Source organism: Oryctolagus cuniculus, chromosome 5 (genome assembly GCF_051225735.1).
Source record: "Oryctolagus cuniculus isolate XC-2025 breed Fujian yellow rabbit chromosome 5, ASM5122573v1, whole genome shotgun sequence".
Classification (NCBI taxonomy): Eukaryota; Metazoa; Chordata; class Mammalia; order Lagomorpha; family Leporidae; genus Oryctolagus; species Oryctolagus cuniculus.
This window is the reverse complement of record NC_142871.1, coordinates 38,017,063-38,033,978: the sequence shown is the minus strand read 5'-3', so window position 1 is coordinate 38,033,978 and position 16,916 is coordinate 38,017,063. Positions and strand designations below refer to the sequence as shown.

General features: G+C 39.3%; 1 protein-coding gene across 50 annotated transcripts in view; it reads right to left on the bottom strand.

The window, feature by feature from the left end:
• The window catches only part of EPB41L2 (erythrocyte membrane protein band 4.1 like 2), a 257,797-nt gene that overhangs the window by 134,843 nt on the left and 106,038 nt on the right, over positions 1-16,916 (bottom strand). For 9 of the 50 annotated variants that reach the window (XM_070073559.2, XM_070073563.2, XM_070073567.2 and 6 more), the window contains exon 1: positions 13,905-14,160. The exons of 29 other annotated variants lie outside the window; for them this stretch is intronic. The gene's annotated coding sequence lies outside the window, so the exon portion shown is untranslated. Of the gene's footprint in view, positions 1-13,723; positions 14,161-16,916 lie in introns of those variants that run through there. 12 more of the 50 variants (XM_070073560.2, XM_089332683.1, XM_070073568.2 and 9 more) reach the window with 3 other exon arrangements.

Below are 16,916 nucleotides of genomic sequence, written 5' to 3'. Positions count from 1 at the left end.
CCCAGAAAACCATTGGCACTGTTCAATAACACCTATACAAGTGAAATGGGGGCTTGAGAGCAGAGATTGAAGGGAAGAAGCATGATGAATTGGCAGTCACAGAGTAAAAGAAAGCAGAAGCTAGAATATAAAAGATTTTGCATGTCTTACTTAAGAGGGGTCTACAGAGGTTACATCAAAGGCAATGAGAAGCCACACAAGTACTTTCAGTAGGAGAGTAATTTACTGAGATTTCTATTTCAGATAGCTCAGGTAGTCTGGCTGTAAAAGCATAGAATGAGAGAAAACCCTAAAAAAAAACACATTCAGGACTTTGTTGCAATAATCCAGACATGAGAAGATGATGGTCTGTACAATGGCAAAAGCAGTGGGGTAAAGAATAAAAAATGAAACTAATGGTAACGAGGTAGACTGGACGTGACTTGGTGTCTAGCTTGAATAAGTCACAAGTAGAAAAAGTCAAAGAAAAGTTCCAGTTCATGGGAAACAGGGATGATGGTACAAACAACTATGAGAATAAAGAACAACAGGAGAGGCTGGTGCTGTGGCCTGAAGCGCCAGCATCCCATATGGGCACCAGTTCATGTCCCAGATGCTCCTCTTCCCATCCAGCTCTCTGCTATGGCCTGGGATAGCAGTAGAAGATGGCCCAAGTCCTTGGGCCCCACACTCATGTGGGAGACCTGGAAGAAGCTCCTGGCTTTGGGCTTCAGATTGGCGCAGCTCCAACCATTGTGGCCATCTGGGGAGTGAACCATTGGATGCAAGACCTCTCTCTCTGTCTCTACCTCTCTCTGTAACTCTTGCCAATAAATAAAATAAATCTTTAAAAAAAAAAACGGGAAAGTGGGTCTGGCTGAGATATTAAAATATTTTTCATTCATTGTAATTGGGAAGTCTGTAGAAATGTCTAGTTGGCCTCTAGACACACAGGTTTTGAACAAAGACTGGAAATGCACTGGGGACGCAAATTGGGAGCTATCATATGGGTAGATAGCTAAAAACATAGGTGATGCTGACATCAGCTACAGAAAACTGAGCTTTGAGGACTCTGAAAAGAACCTTTATTGTCATCAACATGAAAAGATCAGGCAGAGGAAAAGGTCTGAGGGTCAGTGGAAAGATATAGTAGGACAGGGAGATCAGGGGACAGCAATGTCCGTGAGAGTGATGCTACAAAACAGGGACAAGATTAGCTATCACATACATGCCTATATTATTTCTCATTTTTAGGTGCTTAAGATTCAAAATCATGTCTTCCAGCAGGCCTAAGGATACTTATACTGACTCCATATTGCACAGAAAACCATTTTTCCTTATTTAAAGCAGCATTTTCTAAGTACCATTTAAATAGAGAATATTATTTATATTAATAATGAAATGACTGTAGGTAAGTTCTAGAACATACTTTCCCGATTACATTTTTCAAGAGTCAACCAAGTGTTCTGGTAAAATTAAAACAAAAATGTCCCACACCTGTCTAAGCTAACCAACATAAATTGGCAGCTCTTTAATTACTTTGGCTATGAGAAAAAATCTGGGAATCGATCAACCAAAGCTGATTTTTGGCCAAAATACTTTAGGAGCAAGGAAATATAAAGTGAAAGTTTCCACTACTATGTTAAAAACATTAGCAGTTGTTTATATTTTAATCATAAGAGCTATCAACCACTGCTTACTATGTCACATACCAAGCACTAATTTCTTATTTTCAAATATGTATTTTCAAATTTCAAATATGTATTTTCAAATGGTATCGTGCCTATTTTGCAAACAATCAGTGGAAGACAATTAACTTGTCCAAGGCCACTAAAGTGAGGGCCACACAACTGTAAACACCTCTCCTCAAATTTACTTCAAAATCCAACCATATCTCTATCATGCATTGACCTGATCAACCACAGAGCCACTGGCCTATTGCTCAAAGATTTAAGTTTATAAAAATTACCATAGAACGACATAAAAATACTCTGTAACTTATCATAATTAGTCCCATCCCCTCAAATAAAAATTTAGAGGAATTATCACAAAGATCATTTTTGAGAGGTATTAATTGGCCATGTAATCACAACTGCCCTTATGGACAACGTGCTAAAAGAGAGAGAAAGAGCATTGATAACCAGACAGGTAAACCTTTCAAAGTAATCCTCACCAATCACCACTGTATTCACAACCCTTGTTAAGTTTTAGAAACCTCCCAGCTGATCAGTATTGACCAAATGGAAGTTACCAGACAGAAAACAATGGAAATGGCTAATTGGATTGAGAATATTCCAACAATAAGGGTGGTTGTAATTATACGTAAACAACTATGCTCTTAAAATAGTTTTAAGAGCTTAACAGAATTCAAAACCAAGCACTCTTTATTGATAAAATGATTTCTTGAACAAATCACCACCATCAAGATAACATACCTACAGACTTCCATTCACTGTAATCGTGCCTATATCCCTTGAAGTTTTAGACACGGATAAGCCTTTAAACTCCATTGCTCATGAAAGTGGAAATGCTGACCACGGAATGCAAGCATTCTGACTAAAATGAAAGCTCATGAGGGCTGGGATCTTTCTTTTATTAATTATATTAATTATAATATTCCAAGCATCTAGACAGGCATATTAAGAAATACCCAATAACTACGTACTCAATGAGTACTGCTAAAATACCTACTCAGATATCCTCATTTTATTTTACCAACAAGGAAACTGAGGCTTAGAAAAATTGGGAGCTCTGCCTGAGATAACAAAGTGTGCAAAGCTAAAAGCAGAAATAAGGTTTCTCAATCTCTATAAATGCTCAACGCATTAATCTTTAGTTATATTTACTTACAATCCATCATTGGTATACTTACATAACATACTAAGTAAAGACCTTTCTACTTACCATCAACCAAAAAGAACACTGCTGTGAACAGGCAGCCCATTAGACAAGCATGTGCTTTAACACAATTACTATGTTGGCATGCTCCATCTGGGTTGATAAAAGTGTTCGTTATTGTAACAGCTCCATGAGAAAAGGCATGCGTCATTTAACATGCAACCAAGCAGAAAACCATCATCAACAGAGGATCAGCACTGGTTAGGTAAGGACCTGTATTACATAAAACTGTTGGTTTTTTTCTTACATCTAAAAAAGGACATAAATTCCAAGGTACTGTCTATGCAGCTGTAAAATACCTACATACAGCATTGTGGTACTTAAAACAGCCTTTAACCAGAAGGATTACTAAAGCAAGCAAAGCAAACAGAAAACTCAACATACTCATACAACTCCCAGCAAGAAGTTCATGTTAATTCTTGGTCCTGATATTTCCTTAAAACCTTGAGGGAACCTTGACTTCTCTACAGGCCCTTCTGTTAATAAAAACCTCTGCAGAGTGAACAATGTGCATGCTTCTACCAGCTGAGTGGCTCCCATCCTCTATTGAGATTGCCAGCAGTAAGAGGTCTTTGATTTTTACCAACATGGCTCAACCTGTCATTTAAGGGTCCAAGACTTACAAAATGAGAAAGGACACAATTCTAAAGAAAAATGGTACTAAGGGGATGGAGGCTTCACTCAAACCTTGAAAGAGACAAAAACTGTTCAACAAATAACATTAGCCATGAACTTAAAAAAGGATTGACAATATGAGGACAGTTCTAATTCAGCCATTTTCTAGACCTGAGGAAAGTAGTTTTCGTCTGCTATTGTCATGATAGGTAGATGACATGCAGAGCATCTTGCTATTATCCACAATTACTTCTTATTTTCATCTCCCCAGACAGACTAAAGCCCAAGGCAAGGACTTTTAATACCTCACTATCTCCCATTAAAGCATCAAACGTAAGAAAAACAAATACAGCAACACAAATACAGGAAAAATTGAGCTGCTACCTAATTCCACTTGGGAACTACTGAGGTGAAGTCCCTCAAATGTATTCACCACTTAAAAGGAGAGGAAGAGAACAGTAGAAGGACGAAGAGGGGGAAAAACAAGAAAAAGTACTTGGAGAGAGAGAAATAAAAACAGGCGGAGCAGACTTCAAGTAAATCCTTTCCCTTGCAGGCTTATTTTTCTTAACTGTCAGAAGTTCTAGAAAATACTATACCCCCTATTCTTTTAAGTACAAATACATTCCAAGAGAACTATTTGTCCATTTCTATTATCAACAAGGTGAGGATAAACAAGAGTTATTTTTGAAATAATCCAAGGCTGTTCATCCTAGTTACCTTTATGACACACTGCAACACTGTACTTTCATTTTTTAAAAGATAAAGGACCTATAAGAGAGACAGAACTATTTCTATAAGATTAAAGTAGCATCTGGTTTAAATTAAATCCATACATACAAAAGATATGAACTGCAATCTTTGCTAGTTCATGTCTGGGCAGGCTCGGGTTACACTCAGAATGCTTTCTCCACCCTTTCTCCTTTATAACAGAACCCAAATTCTGTTCACAGCACCCCTCCCTTTTCCTCTCGAGTATTCAGGCTGGCTCCAGGATAGGCTACAGTTCTATTGGTCTAGAACAAGCACAGCAGACTCCCTTCTCCAGCCAAGAAGACGTACAGAAAGTCTGCTGGTGAACTTCTGCAGAAGGATGAATCCAGGGAGATTCATCCTCTGAATCCCTGCCTCAGAATACTGTATATGTAATTCCTGGAAATGCTGCTGCCATCTTGATTCCACTGAGGGGAGAAAGCCTGAGAACACACTAGCTCCCCAGAGAGAGCAGTGGAAAGAGGATCGGAGAAGAGGCCCACCGCCTGACCATGTCACCCGCAGCCAGATCATGTATCAGAGTTGCTACTCATGTGAGATAACAGACCTCCTAAGGGTAGGCATTATGGCACAGTGGGTTAAGACATGGCCTCCAACATTGGCATCCCCTTCTGGAGCGCTGGTTCTAGTCACAGCTGCTCCACTTCTAATTCAGCACCCTGCAAAGGCACCTGGGAAAGCAGCAATGATAGTCCAACTACTTGGACTCTGGCCACTCACATAGGAGATCCAGATGGGTTCCTAACTGTGGCCTGAATCAGCCCCAGGCCTTGTGGCCATTTGGAAAGTGAACCAGAGGATGGAAAATCTCTCACACAAGGCTGGTACTGTGGCAAGGTGGGCTAAGCCTCTGCCTGTGGCAGCAGCATCCCATATAGGTGCCAGTTCAAGTCTCGTCTGCTCCACTTCCAATCCAGCTCTCTGCTAGGGCCTGGGAAAGCAGAAGATGGCCCAAGTCCTTGGGCCCCTGCACCCATGTGGGAGACCCGGAGGAAGCTCCTGGCTCCTGACTTCAGATCAGCACAGCTCCGGCCATTATGGCCATTTGGAGAGTGAACCAGAGGATGGAAGAATTAGTTTTTCTCTTTCTCTTTCTCTTTCTCTTTCTCTCTCTCTCTCTCTCTCTCTCTCTCATTCTTTCCCTCTCTCTGCAGCTCTGCCTCTCAAATAAATAAATCTTTAAAAAAAAAAAAAAAGGATGCTCTCTCTCACCCTCTCTCTGTTGCTCTGCTTTTTAAATAAATAAATCTTAAAAAAAAAAAAAAAAGATGACGACTTCCTATGGTTCAAAGTATTGTATCAAAGTTTTATACTTCTTGCAGCCCGAATCATGCCAATATCTGTATATACTGTGAAGAGTACTAGAAAATAAACCTTAAAAACCAAGAGCCAGAAAGAATCATCTCAGGTAACTGTCACTCCCCAGAGGGCTTTGGGGCCTTCATACCTAAGATCCATGGACTTCAAAAATCACTTTCAGATGCTCAAGTTTTTAAAACTTAATATCTGAGTTTATATTAGTAAGATAAATCATTAATTGTTTTCAACTATAAAGGGTGAAACACTCAAAAAAAATCTCAGAATTCAACATGTAAGATTAACCTTCTTCATATATTGGAGGGGGAAATATGAAAATTAGAACATAATTTTCAATAATATCCAATAACAATCAAGATAATTGCTAACAATCTTATTTGTTGACAAGTCCGTTCTGTATTCATTAAGGATTAGGTTAAGAAAGAGACATGTGCCAGGTAACAAGGGCCAAAATATTTTTTCCCTGAACTGAGAGCTAAAAAATCAGAGACCATGCATATAACCAAAAACAGATATCAGTTTCTCATGATCATAATGCACACAAACCTTGTAAGTGTGGGCAATCCAAAACATGCACTATAGAGGAAACAGAAACATCAATTAAGAAATGTGATCAGAAATACTGTTGGGGACTAGCACTGTGGCATAGAGGGTAAAGTCGCTGCCTGCAGTGCCAGAATCCCATATGGGAACCAGTTCAAGTCCCGGATGCTCCACTTCCGATCCAGCTCTCTGCTATGGCCTGGGAAAGCAGCAGAGGATGGCCGAAGTGCTTGGGCCCCTGCACCTGCGTAAGAAACCCAGAGGAAGCTCCAGGCTCCTGGCTTTGGATCAGCTTAGCTCCAATCATGGCGGCCATTTGGGGAGTGAACGAGCAGATGGAAGACCTCTCTCTCTCTCTAACTCTACCTTTCAAATAAATGAATAAATCTTTAAAGATTAAAAAGAAGGAAGAGAGTGAGAGTGAGAGTGAGAGTGAGAGTGAGAGAGAGAGAGAGACAGACAGAGAGACTGGCTCCATAGCGCAGTAAGTTAATCCTTTGCCTGCAGCTCCAGCATCCTGTGTGGGCGCCAGTTCTGGTCCTGGCTGCTCCTCTTCTGATCCAGCTCTCTGCTATGGCCTGGGAAAGCAGTAGAAGATGGCTCAAGTGCTTGGGCCCCTGCACCCACATGGGAGACTGGGAGGAGGCACCCTGGCTCCTGGCTTCAGATAGGCACAGCTCCAACTGTTGCAGCCATTTGAGGAGTGAACCAACAGAAGGAAGACCTTTCTATCTCTCCCTCTCACTATCTGTAACTCTACCTGTCAAATAAATAAAATATTTAGAGAGAGAGAGAGAGAGAGAGAGAGAGAGAAGACTGTTAAACTGAATTTGCTCCAATTCTTCCTCTCGGATGGAGTCCAAACTTTATGTAACGGCTAGAAAAGGACCTATATTCTTTCTATGAGAAGTGACCTAATGTTTGGATAGAACAGTACAGGGGTTTGGAGATCAAGACTGGGAATCCAATAAAAGATTAGAACTCTAGCTCTGCCTCTTATGAGCCATATAACAATGGAGAAGTTCTTAAGCAGTACTGAGTTTAAGTTTCCTCTTAAGTGAAAAGCAATATGATACATACTCACTGGGTGGCTCAGAGGACTAAATTAGAGGCTATACACAAAGTGCCTGGCATATAATAAATTAATAATAGGGGCCGGCATTGTGGCACAGAGGATTACATATGAGCGCTGGTTCAAGACTCGGCTGCTTCACTTTTTTTTTTTTTGATTTTATTTAAGCTATAAAAGTTTAATTTATTTCATATATACAGATTTAGGAACACAGTGATACTTCTCTCCTTACCCTGCCTCCCACCCACATTTCAACCTATCCTCCTCCTCCCTCTCACATTCCCACTATTAATTTTTACCAAGATCTCTTTTCAGTTTACTTAATGATCATATAGTTAACCTTACACTAAGTAAAAGATTTCAACAAATAGTATGAAAAAAAAAAAAAACTGGCTGCTCCAATTCTGATGCAGCTCCCTTCTAATGCTCCTGGGAAAGCAGCAAAAGATGAACCAAGTGCTTGGGCCCCTACACCCATGTGGGAGCTCCTAGCTCCTGGCTTAGGCCTGGCGCATCCCCAGCTGTTGCAGTCCTCCCCCTTTTCTTCTCCCTTTCTCTTTCTCTGTAACTCTGGCTTTCATATAAATAAAAAATAAATATTTAAATTAAAAGGGGGGATGAAAAGACACTGTCATAAAATGACAGATTGAACAAAAAATACCAGAAATAGTAGGAAATAGTAGGAATAACAAATCACAACAGAAACAATTACTATATTAGCTATTTGTTGAACACTACTCTAGAATCTTTCAACAAAACAATTCCTTTAATATTCATAATACTTTGAGGTGAGAAATAAAACTGATTGTATATTATAGATGAAATAGATTAAAATGGAATTTGAGTGCAAGCTGTTTAGATCCAGAGACTTTATACAGTATAGCAATCAATACCAAAATGACTTCACTATTTTATAGCCAGCACCTACCACAAAGCCCATCAGTTGTTGAAAAGTGAAAACTAGCATTTAGAGCTTCGCAATCACTAGCAACATGCTCGAATTGAGCTCTCTCATACCTTTCCCCAAATGTCAGTAAATGGGTTAGGTAAGTATCTTACCCACTTCTCCCAGAACAAATGTTGGCCCAGTACTTTCTAGTATATGTACCAGACACCAGTATTACACATGGAAGAATTCTGCTCTCAGTCTAGTGGGAGACAGAGGTAGCAAGACTAACATTAATATGTAGTTAAACAACTTGTCATTGATTCATGAATTTTATTCATTTAAACTCAGAAATTGCTACTAATTTGAAACACAGTCACAATTTTATTAAAACTTCAACTGTCAACTCTTTAGGAAATGACATGATCCTTCAGACTTAAGCACTCATGGAATACAAATTAGCATCAGATTAAAGAGTATTTATTCCCAGCTGTATCTGTTCTCTAGCTGAATTCAAGCAACTAGAATAAAAAGCCAAACAAAACAATAGTGCTTATAAATTGTCTCAACATCAAAAATCTAAAGCAAATTTCATTTTTAAACTGTTTGGTCTGATTTAAAACAACCTATCAGAGGAAAAAAACGGCTAAAGGATGAGTTTAAAGTGAACAGAAAAATACAAATCACATATAAACAGATGGAAAGATGCTCTTGTAAAAGAAATGACACTGAAATTCAGAATGGAGGCATTCCGATGAATCATGTAGTCAATGAGCAAGACTACAGGACCAGGGGCATTCATACACCATTGCTAGTATAAAATCAGCTGCTACAGATCCAAAGGAAGTCAATTTGCCAACAGTTAGCAAAATTCAAAATGTGTATATTAGTAAGCCCACTTGCAGTACATCTGCACATAAGTAAAATAGGTAAATAGGTAAAGTAATTATGTACAAGGTAATTCACAGCAACACAGTAACAGCAAAGGATTAATGTCTATCAATAAGTAACATTATACGACATCCACACTCCAGAATATTAGAGAGAAATCAAGAAAAGTAGGAGAAAGATTTACATTCCAATTACAGAAATAAGTCCAAGGTACACTATTAAATACAAAAAGCAGGAGTCAAAGAGTATATTTGCTATCTTATTCAAAAGAAAAGATTTATTTATTTACATAAAAAGCTGAGTTATGGGGTAGGAGGGGAGAGACAGACAGAAAGAGATCTTCCATCCGCTGGTTCACTCCCCAAACAGCCACAATGGCTGGGGCTGGGCCAACCAGGAGCCGGGAGCTTCATTTGGGTCTCCTACAGAGATGAAGGGGCCCAAGCACTGGGGCTGCCTTTTGCTGTTTTCCCACATGCATTAGCAGGAAGCTGGATCTAAGAGGAGCAGCCAGGACTTATATGGGATGCCAGGGGCATAGGTGGCAGCTTAACCCACTGAGTCACAACAGCCATCCAATATTTGCTATCTTACAGTTGTAATTGCAGTGGATAGGAGGCATTGAGATGTGGCTATGCACACAGGTCTGCCCTTACTCCAGCAAGTTGGGAAGGATACCGAAGAGTACTTGTCGCTCCCCGTCTTCGTGGAGGAACGACACAGGACCCTGCGCTGTTCTTTTGTCTGCTCGGCCCTCCCCGGGTTTGCTGCTGGTTCTTCCCGGGTTGGCTACCGACCCTTCCACCTCCGTGGAAGGGCAGTTCCCCCTGCCACATTCCCCACTTCCGCGGGGGAGCGGCACACCGCCGGCCGGCTCTCTCGGGGGCTGCACAGGTGTTCCTTCAGATAGATGTTCCCCTTAGATGTTCCTGGTGCATGTTGTCTCTCTCCTCCTTTATAGTCCTCTTCCACCAATCCCAACTCTGCTACCCACACGCCGAGTACGCCGCTCTCCTCCAATCAGGAGTAAGTCCTACAGTTTATTGGTTGAACTGGAGGCAGCTGTGTAGAAGCTGTTTCTCCCTTCTCAGCGCCATATTGTGGGAAAGCAGATGCATAGAATAAGTCTTAATTCCAGTAACTTAGTCCAGTCCGAGTTGCTCCCCACAAGTACTAACGGTGAGAACAGGGAGTGGTGAATGGCACTGGGCAAACGAAGTGCAGACGGGACAAAGCTTTCATTGAGCAGTTTTCATAAAGTGATGTTTATAAGTGCCTGATAAAGATAGCAATAATTATGCATTAAGTGAACCCAGAACAGTTGGCTGCTTCCTTGGAGACAATCCAAGTACCACAAGTGACAACCACTAGCAATGATGCCACTGCGCCCAATCATCTAACTGTAACCACACAGTGTAAGTTCAGAAAGCCTCCAGTCTATTTCTGCCCAGCAGTTGGATTAAGACACCCTAAAATAAAACAGATATTCTGTCAAATGAAGCTTAAAACCATCTCCAGATTTTCAAAGAAACCAATTTCTGATAGCCTCCAACTCAGCACTCCTAAGTGGTACAGACTCAATACCTAAGCTTTTAGAGCAAAATCATTTCTAAAGAGTCTATCAGTTATTCATCCAGGGAAAAAAAAAGAGTTCCTGAGAAAATCATTTTGTTTTTTAAAATCCTTTTTTTCCTTAGTGTGGAGATGAAACAAGAAGGTACCTTTTGCTAACAATAACACTGGCATGTACTGCAGACAAGCCAAAAAGATTATTCCTATTTTCTGATAGAAGAGTACAAATAGACTTTTCTGAAAACTGAGGAAATTTTTAAAAAGAGCAGGTAAAACAGAATGAGAACATTCTTGTTAGATCGCTAAGCTGGTCACACACAAACATGGCCAATCTCTCTCAGCAGCTTCCTTCTCATTTATGAGGAAAGTCAGGGACATAACTGACCCGACAGGCAGAAGGATGTCATCATGTTTCCTGTCCACACCTCTTCCCTGCCCCACATCTGCTACTATGATCACACAAAGAGGGCAAAAGTTTTTTTCACATGAATAACTGCATGCTTCTAATACAATGCTATGCATCTGGTAGCCTTTTGATAAACACCTTTTGTGATGTTCCTAGTATTTGGGGATCATTTTTCTGAACCACCATGATGCAACGCTCTACAGAAAAGAAAAATGCACTAATGAGCAATCTCTTCCAGTGACATCATAACCAGGCTCAAAGAAAATAGTGCCAAAACCAACAATCTCCCATAATCATAACAGATAGTTGGGAACTCATCCGACAATTACCTTATGTATAAGATCCCTACCCAGTCCACCATGAAACTCATGCCTACTTGGTATCAAGCAGCAATCTATAGCCTAGTATATTCTCTGTGTGAAACAATTTCTTTTTATTTTCATTTTAAACAAGTTTATTTAAACAAAAAGAAATTTGACTTGAAGGGAAAACTATCCAGGATTCTTTTTTTTTTAAGTAATTTTAAGAGTAAATATCCCTACTTAAAGACAGAGTGCCTTACATGTGAAAAAATTTCTAATTTCTGTAACCAAAATCACAGCAGTAGTTCAGGAGGCTCTTCAAATAAGCTAACGACAAATCCACCAAGGTTAACTGCACAGGATAAATGCACAGGCTGCAGACGCTGCATTTTAATAGGTCATAAGACAAAAGCTTGTCAAAGTCAATCAAGTCCTCATACTATGACAAGTCCACCAAGCTGGAGCCTCCACTGATCTCATACTTTCAAATCCTCTTCTCCATAAGCTCTGGAACGATGCAGTTGACAGGCATAAATATCTAAACCTTGTCCAGAAAGAAAAAATTCACTATTACAATTTCACTTGTTATTTCTTCTGCAACTTTCAATATTAAAAACAATATCAAAAAGAGTTGTACCAAAGCATACTATGCATTCTAAAAACTATAAAGACTACATTGAATGACTTTTCTAGTTTAGGTAAACATACTCAAGTGTTGACACCAGTCCACAAGTCAGTCAATCAGCAAACGCTGTGGTAGAGCATTAAAATTATAAGGCTGGCATGAAAAGAACAGCCTTCCCCAGGCGAGAAAAGCTGTAAGGACAATGGAATTATAGACATTGCACTTGGAATGCTATAAAAAAATTTTTTGACAGAGTTAGACAGTGAGAGAAAGGTCTTCCTTCCGATGGTTCACCCCCAAGTGGCCACTACAGCCGGCACACTGCGCCGATCCGAAGCCAGGAGCCAGGTGCTTCCTCCTGGTCTCCCATGTGGGTGCAGGGCCCAAGCACTTGGGCCATCCTCCACTGCCTTCCCAGGCCAAGGCAGAGAGCTGGACTGAAAGAGGAGCAACCAGGACAGAATCTGGTGCCCCAACCGGGACTAGAACCCAGGGTGCCGGCACCACAGGCAGAGGATTAGCCAAGTGAGCCACAGCGCCGGCCTAAAATCTTTTTAAAAAGTAATTCTACTCTGAGCATTAGCTGAGTTCAAAACTATTAAGACCTTCAAGTGGCTACTTTAAGGCGTTGGCTGCTAGGACAAGTTTTTATTTCAGTTAAATGTATCCTTGGAGGTAAAACTCCCAAGTTCAACATTTACAAGAGTAATTTCATAAGGGATACTGCCTGGGAAAATGATAGACATTCAAACCTTCACAGTATACCAAAAACAAAACAAAACCCTCCAGCAATTATTATTAACAATATGAGCGTCAATAAGAGTATATTGTGCAGGAAGCCTACAAACAAGATTTGGGGGGAAGGCGGTGACTAGCTGTCCCGAACATCAGGGTCATCTCAACAGTTATCATTTATTCAGCCCCCACACCTAAATTGCAATAATCTGAAGAGACACTTCTTTGTTGGGACAAAAAAGGGAAAAATTAAACTTTCTAAGTAACATGCAACGTCCCCCCCCCCCACACACACACAAAAAATATTTCCCTGGTGTAAGAGCATTCGCCACAGTATCAAGAGTGAAGCAGGAATCGCAGACATTGTCTACTGATTCCAGTAGAACAGCTTTTCCTTTTGTAAGAGAGCAGTATTGAACCAAAGTTCTTTTTTGAAGAAAGCTTATTAGATTAGCAAAGAAAAAATATGAAGACTTTTTCTGGTCAGGATGTCAGGATCTGGACAACAGGATAAATTTTCACATTTCTTCAATATGACAACAGAGTAAATGTCCAGTAAAAACATTTTGATGCTTGTTCTTACTTGATCAATATCTACTTAGGATATACCAACATCAAAACAATATACAGTCCTTGATAACCAGACTACTAACTAATTACAAAAAACTGTGAATTCAAAATTTGGATAGCTATAATACAACTTTGTTTAATCAAATAAGGCATAATCAAAGCATTTTATAAATTAACTAAATTCAAATTTGTCATACCTTAATGTGCCTTTTAAAAAAACTGAATACTATTCACTTTAAACAGCCTTCACTATGCTTCAGGAAATAATTAACTTTCATTTAAAGTATCCTACCACTAAAAACATCAATTGAGAAACAGCAGGACAAGTACATAAAATAAACTAACTAGCTTCATTATTCTCATAGGACAAACCTGAAAAAACTATCATGTTCAAGATAACCTGACAAAATTCAACACTTGCTTAGAAAAATGCAAACTATTGATCTAAAACAAAACTCTACCCACTAAAAAATATTTTTCCTATAGGGCTTGGTTCAAACATAACAGAACACAGTCCCTTTCCAAACAGTGTACATACCCAGATTCCATCTACTCTGTACATCAGTATCCTCCAAATGTTCAGTCCCCTGGATATTCTGTTAAAACTCTCTACACCAAACTTCTTTCAAAAGCAGGAAAAAAAAAAAAAATGTGATCACAACACCCAAATACTACAACAGAAAGGTCCTAAAAATCCCCCCGGGGGGATACGTACGTACAGCGCTCCTAAGCACATCAAGCCAGTTGCCCGCCGTTCCTGACTTAGGACGACTGTGGAAAGCTGATGGAAATCCAGCGTCCAAAAGCTTAATGAGCAAAAGCGGCCCCACCCAAGCCGGACCCTGCTGGAGAAGGGCATGCTCAGTAGAAAAGCCCAGCTTGGTTCCAAGTCACTTCATTCCTCAGCTAGAAAATTCACATGGCTCACAGAAAAAAAGTCAGCTTCCTGCTGTCTTTACTACCCACTAACTGAACAAGTCTTCTACATAAATGACTGCTTTTAATGACACAAGTATAATTCTATAATTTCAATTTTTATTAGACTCCTATTACTAATCTTTTTTCTTATTTAGTTTTTGTGGTTATCGATTTTGCTTTGCTTTGGATCTTTAAAACTCAACATTGTTTTTATTTTTAATCCATTCTACAAATATACATCAAAAGTATATATACAGAATGCAGTCTAATCATCTATATAAACTACTATAAACTGACAGATTTTCAGGCACAGAAAAACTGGAAATATATAGCCTAGTGTTCAATATAAAAATGAAATACCTATTTTTGATTCATTTGTACAAGACTGTTTAGTCTTTCACATTGTTTATAAAAACCTATCATGTATAGGTACCATGATTTAGCTAAAAAATTGATCAATCTTTGTTTTATATTGTCAATCCTAAATTGGGAAATGACTAAAAATAAGCTAATCCTACATCCATCTGAGCCATCTGTCATATAAATTCAAAAACATAAAGAAGCCAATTACATGTACAGTCACTAAAGGAAAATCTGTCAATTCTAAGATTCAGGTCAGTGCAATTTGAGAAATAACTAATCTTCCTTAAGGTTGCAGATCAACCCTCTATTCAATGTCCACAATTTAAATTCTGGGGTTCTTCTCACAGTGTACGTAAAAGATACTCCCAGGGGAAATTCAGTATTGAGATACATCTAGGTATGCATTTTTCAAACTCACCCTGCTACCAAATTGCTCTCCTATCAATCAGTCCCTAAGTCAATGAGTGATTATTTGTTCACATCCACCTAAGCTTAAAAAGAAAAGAGGAGTCTTTTTCAACCACAAAGAAAACACCTCAGATATTTAAGGGATCACTGGCATCACCAGGTTGCAAAAGCAGAAGGGATGTTTTACTGAAAGACTTGGTGCAAGTATTTTTGAACAGCAAATCTGAAGAGATTAATCTTTACAAAAATAAACACAAAACTTTATCATCCCTTACTCAGGTTAGTTCTCCCCCAACCTTTTAAATTGCAAATCTGTTAATTCACATACTTAGAAAAAATAGTGGCCCAAATCTTTTTCTGAATGCATTCCTCCATGCAATTCACAATTCTGAGAGCTACTGAACTATAGTACCGGATCCAGTGAACTTGACTCTGGCAGATCTCCATGCTCCATCTCAACACCCTCTTACTACCTTGTTGTCTCCTGCCTGCTTCTTACTCTCCTACTGCTAGGGACTGAATTTATATATCGAATCTAATTCATAGTATGGTAGAATCTAAAGATGGGAGTTTTGGGGAATAAAGTCTAGATGAAGTCACAGAGTGAGACTCTCATGATGGAATTAATGCATTGAAAAGAGAACTTTGAGAATGGGCTCTTTCTAATGTCTTCTATTGGAAGAAGGAGGCCACCTACAAGCCACAAAGAACCCAAAACTTACCATGCTGAAATCCCCAACTTAGACTTTGAGCCTCTAGAACCATGAGAAGATAAATTTCTGTTATTTAAGCCAGCCAATCTGTTGTATTTTGTTACGGCAGCCTGAACTTTCTTAACTTTGGAACCCAATACTACTGTTCAGTTCCTCTGCTGGCTTCAAAAGAAAAGATCCTACTCACTCACCACTGTCATTAATATAGTTCATAAAAAGGTTACACTAGTAGAACCCAGCAGGGGCCCGCAATGTGGTGCTGCAGGTTAAGCCATTGCCTGTGAGATGGCATTCCTTATGAGTGCCAGTTGGAGTCTCTACTGCTTGGCTTCCAACACAGCTCCCTGCTAATGGACCTGGGAAGGCAGTGGAGGATGCTCTAAGTACTTGGGGCCCTGCCACCCACACGGGAGACCCAGATGGAATTCCCAACTCCTGGTTTTAGCCTGGCCCAGTGCCAGACTTCACGGCCATCTGGGAGAGTGAATCAGATCTCTTTCGCACTCTGTGTGTGTGTCTCTCTCTGTCACTCTGCCTTTCAAATATAACAAACATTTTAAAAAAGAATTCAGAGTAATCAAATGAGTTCCCAAACTCATTTACTCAGTACATGTTAGAGCCAGAACTTGGACAACTTTGTCTACCTTGAAGACAATGGACTTTTCCCACCAAAGTTACATTATCTCTATTTTAACATCCTTGTCTTTCCAGATAAATAACTCAATATAGAGAGGTGTAATACCTTATTTAAGATTACCCAAATGTATTATTGGCAAAGAAGTATACAAACCAAGTCCAGCATCATTTAACTTATTCATTTTCAGTAAGACTTTAAATATAATCAACAGTAAAAAATATACAGGCTGAAATACCCACAAGTGCCCTGATTTAAAAAAATTGCTCATATGAATCTATTACATCCGTCTTAGGGAGATAAAAGTCATGTTTTGGGTTAAGGTGGGGAATACTTCTCCTGTATTTGTATATATGAGTTTATGTATAAATGAAGTTTTATTTTAAGCTAAAGTATCATAATTTCTGGACCTTTAAAAATTATCTTCCTTCCTACTTTATGGGGATAAAGAATGAATTTGAATAAGATGTACAAATAATTTGGTGGGTCACTCATAGCTCCAAAACTGTACAGAGCAGAAAATAAAAATGAGTAAGATGGAGATTCTTTCAGTCTTCCCATCTCGATTTCAGTCTCTGAGAAGCGATCATCACCTGCCATACCAGGAAAAACAGCAGATAACAAAATTTCCTGCATAACTAAAATAAGATTAAAAAGTACTCAGGGAAAAACTTTTTATTCTACAGAGAATCCAA